This window comes from Neophocaena asiaeorientalis, unplaced genomic scaffold, assembly GCF_003031525.2.
Source record: "Neophocaena asiaeorientalis asiaeorientalis breed wild unplaced genomic scaffold, Neophocaena_asiaeorientalis_V1.1 scaffold263, whole genome shotgun sequence".
Taxonomy (NCBI): Eukaryota; Metazoa; Chordata; class Mammalia; order Artiodactyla; family Phocoenidae; genus Neophocaena; species Neophocaena asiaeorientalis.
Window position 1 is genome coordinate 892,194 of NW_020175015.1, and position 6,882 is coordinate 899,075.

The following is a 6,882-nucleotide window of genomic DNA, read 5'->3' on the forward strand; positions in this document are numbered from 1 at the left end:
TCCTTCTGGCTTAGCTGTCACCCAGGGGATGTAGCACCTAGGCTGGCCTGCAAATGCTATTAGGGCAAAGAAACATCATGCCCAACAATGGTCAGGGCATATACTAAATTTTCAAGATAAACCTGTACAACAATCCCCAACCCTTCTCATTCTGATCATTACTCAGTAAACAGCTGTGATAATTAATTGTATGTGTCAGCTTGCCTGGGACAGATACTTTGTGTCAATTTAACTGGGGTAGTGCCCAGATATTTGGTTAGGCATTATTCTAGGTATGTCTGAGGGTATTTCTGGAAGAGATTCCTATTTGAATCAGTAGACTCAGTAAAGCAGACTGCCCTCCCCGATGTAGGTGGGCCTTATCCAATCTGTTGGAGGCCTGAATAGAACAAGAGTTGGGGTAAGGGAGAATTTACTTTCTCGGCCTGACTGCTTTCAAGCTAGGACATCAGTCTTCTTCTGCTTCTGGAATGGAGCTTACAACATTGGTTCTCCTGGTTCTCAGGCCGTTGAATTCATACTGGAACTACACCAGCAGCTCTCCTGGGCCTCCAGCTTACAGACAGAAGATCATGGGACTTCTCAGCCTCCATAATCATGTGAGCCAATTCCTTATAATACATCTCTTTACATATACACAAACATATCCTATTAGTTCTGTTTCTCTGGAGAACCCTAATACAGCAGTAAAGAGGAAGCGATTGATCTGGGGACAGCCACATTCAGTGACCACACCGTCTTACCAAGATGTATTGACTAGAATGAGATGAGAGGTAGAATCAGAAATGTTTTGAGTACATTTTTTGAGTAGGCTGTTCCAACACTCAACAACACTATATGCTTGTGGATGAAAGAGTGGAAGGTCCATCAAATACCTTGACTATTAGCCCACTATTGGGTGACTTTTGCAATAAAAGGTGTAACATAGTCAGACTGCATATAGACAAGAAAAACATAAAGTAGATTGGTTTCAAGACCAAAAATAGTGTGGTTGGAGTTGGTGGATTGGACTAGAACAACCCTGTAACCTGAAAAAGTGTCACGAGTGGTGAGGCACTACTGGTAATCAGCCAGGAGTGGGTAGAGGCCATGCCCTGTGCTAGGTAGCCTCACTCATGGCTAGACAAACAGGAGTCACAAGTGTGGTATGCAGTGGTAGCCTCTGCCTCAGAAGCATAAGCCATTTAACTTTGTGCCAAGGCTGTGACGATGCATGTAATGCCATGTCTGGTGCGATGATGGATCCATTGGCAGCTTGACTGTAGTTGGCCCCCACTGAATAGGCCCCCACATAAATGACCCAGACAGTTCAATTAATAGCTGTAATTCATTTCTATTTTGGGGCCCCAAAGAAGAGTATCTTTGACAGTCTGTAATCTTCCAAGTGACACACCAGAAGACCAGGCCTTTGGCAACAGCCAAGAGTCAGTGAAAATATAACCTGTCTGGTCCCCAGTAATACTGTCTAGGGTATGAGTGACAGTTTTCAATTCAGCCCTTTGTGCTGATCAAGCCCTTACTGTAGTCAGTCTTCCAGAATTGTCACTGGACACCAACAGCTTTCAACTTAACTGCAACATCAGTGAATCAGGCCCAGGAATTTGATTGGAGAAATGCCTTGGGATCAAGGACCCCAGTGAGTCAGTAGTTTTACTTCAGGCAGCCAGGTGGGGACTACATTTCCTCCGAGGGAGTAGCTGTCACTTTTTCATGTAAAACTAAGATGGTGAGGCTGGCTGCATCCCAGAACATGCCATTTCCTCTTGACTTGGGGACTGCTGGGCTCCTTTTTTTTTTTTTTTGTCTGTGTTGGGTCTTCGTTGCTGTGCATGGGCTTCTCATTGCGGTGGCTTCTCTTGTTGCAGAGCACGGGCTCTAGGTGTGTGGGCTTCAGTAGTTGTGGCACACAGCTCAGTAGTTGTGGCTCGTGGGCTCTAGGGCACAGGCTCAGCAGTTGTGGTGCACGGGCTTAGTTGCTCTGCGGCAGGTGGAATCTTCCCGGACCAGGGCTCGATCCCGTGTCCCCTGCACTGGCAGGCGGATTCTCAACCACTGCGCCACCAGGGAAGCCCCTGGGCTCCTTTTTGTTAGTTGTCAAATCTGAGTTAATATGGCCCAAAATGGGGATGTTAGGCCAGAGTTGTGAGGCTTCTATTCGTCAGGTGTTTAGTTTCAGCAGTAGCTCTGTAGTAGCCTAACAGCTGTCCACCTTGTTAAAAGGAGGCATTTGGTGCCTGCAAAGTACACTGCCGTGCTGGGAAATGGCCTGAGTACTCCAGCAGTCACCAGGTTTTCAACTAAATCTGTGGCTTTCATCTTTCCTCTTAGAATTCTATATTATTTTTGTTAGACTACCCAAGAGGAGACAGGGGTCCCTTCTCTCTATGCAGTAGTAGCTGCAGAATGGGAGACTTAAGAGCATTCACAGTTCAATCAAATGTCCAGTTGCTCTCAATAACACATTGATGCGAAAGCCACAAAACATTAGTACATTGAATCCGTTTAGAGGCTCTACAGGTCGTTTTAATTTTCCTTTCCCATTGCAAACTGCGTCCAAACCTCACCAGCTGAATTCAGGTACTTTGCCCTCATCACGGGAACCCAAACCAAGTAGTTTAAAATAGGTATGTTGCAGGCCACAGCCACAGCCACCAAGAGACTCTGCTCTCTCCCAGCCAAGAGTGTGGGGACATCACAGGAGTGGGAGGGGCTGACCTACAGGCTGGGTCCGTGAGAAGAACTTTGCTCTTGACTCCTCCTGCAGGGTCAGTGCTGCCTCTTCCCTTGTGTACCTCTTGGCTCCGATAAGCACCTGCAGCTCAGGGACTGTTATTTTGGGGTTTTTTGCCCCCCTGCACACCACTGTGCATCTGCCTCACAGGAGCCCAGGGCTCCCTGTCCCCATGGGGCGAAGGAGGATGGGGACCTACTTATATCCAACAGAGCTAGAAAAGAGGAATCCCTCCCCTCCTCAAAGATCCCCCAGCATACACGGCTTCTTTCCTTAAAGTAGGAGAGGGAGCAAGAGGGATCAGGTCACGTACTTACGTTTGCTTCAAGTGGTTACCTGCTTGGACTCCTAATGTTTTGGGTCCACTCAAAGCTCTACATCCTTATTGCTGACACCACTTATTTCACCTTTGGGGAAGCCTTTACTCATCAGTCAGCCATACTGCCTTCAGCTGGGGCCACAGGCTTGCTGCCTCATTGTCAAAACATCCTTTCCTCCTCCTGCCCCAAAGAGAATGAGCAACAACCTAAGTACCAGTTGGACAATGTGTTTCAATCCTACCTCTCACTGCTCAGCCTCAAAGCATTCATTAACACGTAGGACAACTAGGGACGCTTATTCCTCTCCTCGCTCAGCAACATTTGCTACCAGACCCCAGGTTATCTTCTCATATCCTCACCTGGCCCATGACCTTTCTCTTCTGGAAAGCCTTGTCTGTCAGGATCCCATCCTTGTTACCAAACTGTCAAGAGTAGTCTATGAAGGATCTCAAATTTTCCTATTTGCAGACTAACAAGTTAACCTATTATTTTTTCATGGATACTGGCAGATGACATGAGACTCCTGGATCAAAGAACTTTATTACTTACAGCGCAGCAAGCAGCAATGCCAGTTCCCCCTACCCCCCGCCCCAGCAAAAGTGACGCAGATAGGCCTTGATGGATGCCTACATGTGCAGTGGGTTGTGTCATGGGAAAAGAACTCTGAGCTTGGGGGAGTCAACACTTATAGTGAACAGTGGGCAAACTTGCTCCCAGGGAAGAGACATTACCTCCTCTCTCAAGATGGCTCACTATCAACAGAACACTGAGATACAGCCCAGGAAAAGAGTGGTCAGGGTCTTGCATTCATATGAAGCAAGAATGTGCAGGGATGCTTAGGGCTCATGGCAGATTGCCTCTCCCAGCACTTTCTCATTCTCCAGTGGGTCACCTTTGACAGCATTATAAACCAAATCCAGGGCACTAAGAGCCTGAATACTGCTACTGAATACTATTCAATACTAATCAGCAGTTTCCCAGAGGAGTTTGTCAGTCACAGGGAAATCTCCCCCAGAGAGCCAAAGCTCCCTTACAGCAGCCAAGACCCACTGCAAAAAATTCTGAGACCTTTACTGTTGTCTCTGACTGGATCTCAGGTTGGCACGATAAACTGCAGGAGGGGGCTGGCTGCCAGACCATCTAACAGCTGCCATCCCTCCTCACCCAAGCAAACCAGCCAAAGTTCTAACAATTCACCTGGTTTCTGTTCACAGAAGCAGGGAACTTCCCTCCTTTCATGCTTGTGTAGGTGTGTGTCTCTGTAACTGCTGTCTGAAAGGAAGAGGAATCTGCTGCCCACCAGGGATGAATATTAGTGTCAGTAGTTATGATGGGGCAAATCCGAAGATGACTGCCAGATTAGTCAGGAAGTCCTCCTGTTCAGGGGAAAGTGAGCACCAAGCAGCACACCTTCTGAGCAATTGTCTTTGAACCTACTTCCCAGTACTAAGAGCCTACAACCACCTCCCTAATCCTCATTAGCAGGCAATAATATATTTAAAACATTATTCTGAGAAGGGGGTCATAGACAACACCAGACTGTCATAAAAGATCCATGGCATAAAAAGAGGTTAATTATCCTCATCAATTATTCTTGAATAATTGTGGATATCAGAGGAGTCACCTGAGCACATGTGCTTTCAGGCTGGATTGTTAAGAATATTCTATTTAATAACATTAGAGGCTGTCAGCGGGGACAAGATATTTTACAAAAAATATTGTGGTATTAGCAGTTTCCCCAGGTAACTTCCATCAGGGAGACAAGGTTTGGGAAGGGGTGTCTAGCCAGGAGTGGTAATATGACAGAGAGTTGGTGAGAGAAAGCTCTAAATTGAGTGGGAACTTGGACCCAGAGAAAAATACAACTTGTGTGTATTCAAAGGACCTTTTGCATTTTCTTCCATTCCCTAAGGTTGTTCTGAAGCAAAAAGATTGTTTCTAAAAATACATACAGCACCAATTGTCAAATAAACATTAGCAGCTCAAATTTACAAATAATGAAAAACACAGCTGTCTTTCCCCACTCTCCTCAGCAGTCTTAAATACTTGGAAGACCTAAGTTCTTCCTCGGCAGGTGTGAGGAGTTGAGAGTCAAGAGGAAAATGTGATGGATGTCAGTTTCCTGGTGGACGGGGTGCTACAGACCTACTAAAGAGAGTAAAGAACAGCCCAGCGACATTCAAAACTGGCTGGAGTGACCACTCAGTTGATGCACGTGTCAAAAGCTGGCTAGAGGTGCTCTGCAGCCTCACAAATTGCACCCATGCTGAGGCTTGAGCCTGGTCAAGTGATAAACTATCACTTGAAACTATAGGAAACTATCCTAGAATACCACAATTGGGTAGGTGGGTGGGCTGGGGTGCACGCAGGATGACCGCATGGCTGGGCTACTAACCCACTTCTTTATCAAATGGATACCGCCTCAACTGGTCAGGGAGAAACCTTAAGATAGCCATGCAGCCTAAGAAATCTCAAAGTGGGGTTTATGGGCAGATTTAAGGGATTATAGCATTCATATTATTTGTAATCAGAAATGTTTTAGGGCTTCCCTGGTGGCGCAGTGGTTGAGAGTCCGCCTGCCAATGCAGGGGACACAGGTTCGTGCCCCGGTCCGGGAAGATCCCACATGCCACGGAGTGGCTGGGCCCACGAGCCATGGCCGCTGAGCCTGCGCGTTCGGAGCCTGTGCTCCACAACGGGAGAGGCCACAACAGTGAGAGGCCCGCGTACCGCAAAAAAAAAAAAAAAAATGCATTTGACTTATGTATACTGACAGGGAACGTACCTAAGAAATATTAAGTTAAAAAAAAACAGAACATATTTCAACATAATTCAATTTTCATAAAAAAATATAAAATACATGTTTATATATATAAAGAAAACAATATAACTGATGTGAAAGAATTCCAAGGAGTCATCATGGAGAGGGTTATTCCCTGTCTATATCCATGAGCTTTGGGGCCCCTGTGTCTAACAGTAACTTCTTCACTGTAAGAATACGATTATCTGATTACACTTTCAAAAGCTTCAAGTAGCTGACAGAATAGAATTTTCACCTGGGGGCGGGGGGGAGGGGGAGAGGACACTAGAAGCTCAAAGAATTACACGGCCTACCCAAGGTATATGGAAACAGAGTATAGAATCCAAGGCTTCAACTCCCTGTCTAGTGATGTTCTACAGTCCCCTACTGCGTGGAGCTAAATAGGGCAATGTTCCCAAGTCGAAGAGGAAAATGTGATAACTGGGATTTCTTATAAGCTGATTATAGTTTTAGGTACCAGGCTCAGCTGGAATTGTATTTATGTAAGACTAGAGGGACAATATTCCTATAGGTCACAGGATCTGGGCAACTGCCCAGTTCTCCTCTGACCATAGTGGGAAAATACTAGAAACGGTGCTGCTCACAGCTCTGGAGCCAGACACAACAGGTTCAAATCCCAGCTCTAATGTTAGCCATGTGACAAATTATTCAATTTCTGTGCCTCTGTTTCCTCATCTATAAAATGGAGATAATATCAGTACCTACTTTCTTGGGACAGTTGTGAGCACTAGTGAGTTAATACATGTAAAGTACGTGGAACACTGCCTGGCACAAAGTAAGTACTGAGTGTCATCACTGTTATCACTGGAAAGCTAGCAGTTCTTCACCTACAGGTTCTCAAGGGCCTCTGACCAGTGACACAGCCTAGAAACAAAAGGAACCTATAGCAGTAAGACTGTTAACATGTGCTGCTCTGTTCCTTCCATCAAGACTATGACTCCATTTTTTCACATCTTCTTTCCTTTTATTGAAAAAAATTTTAGAAAATGGCAGTTGATAAAGGGCACAAA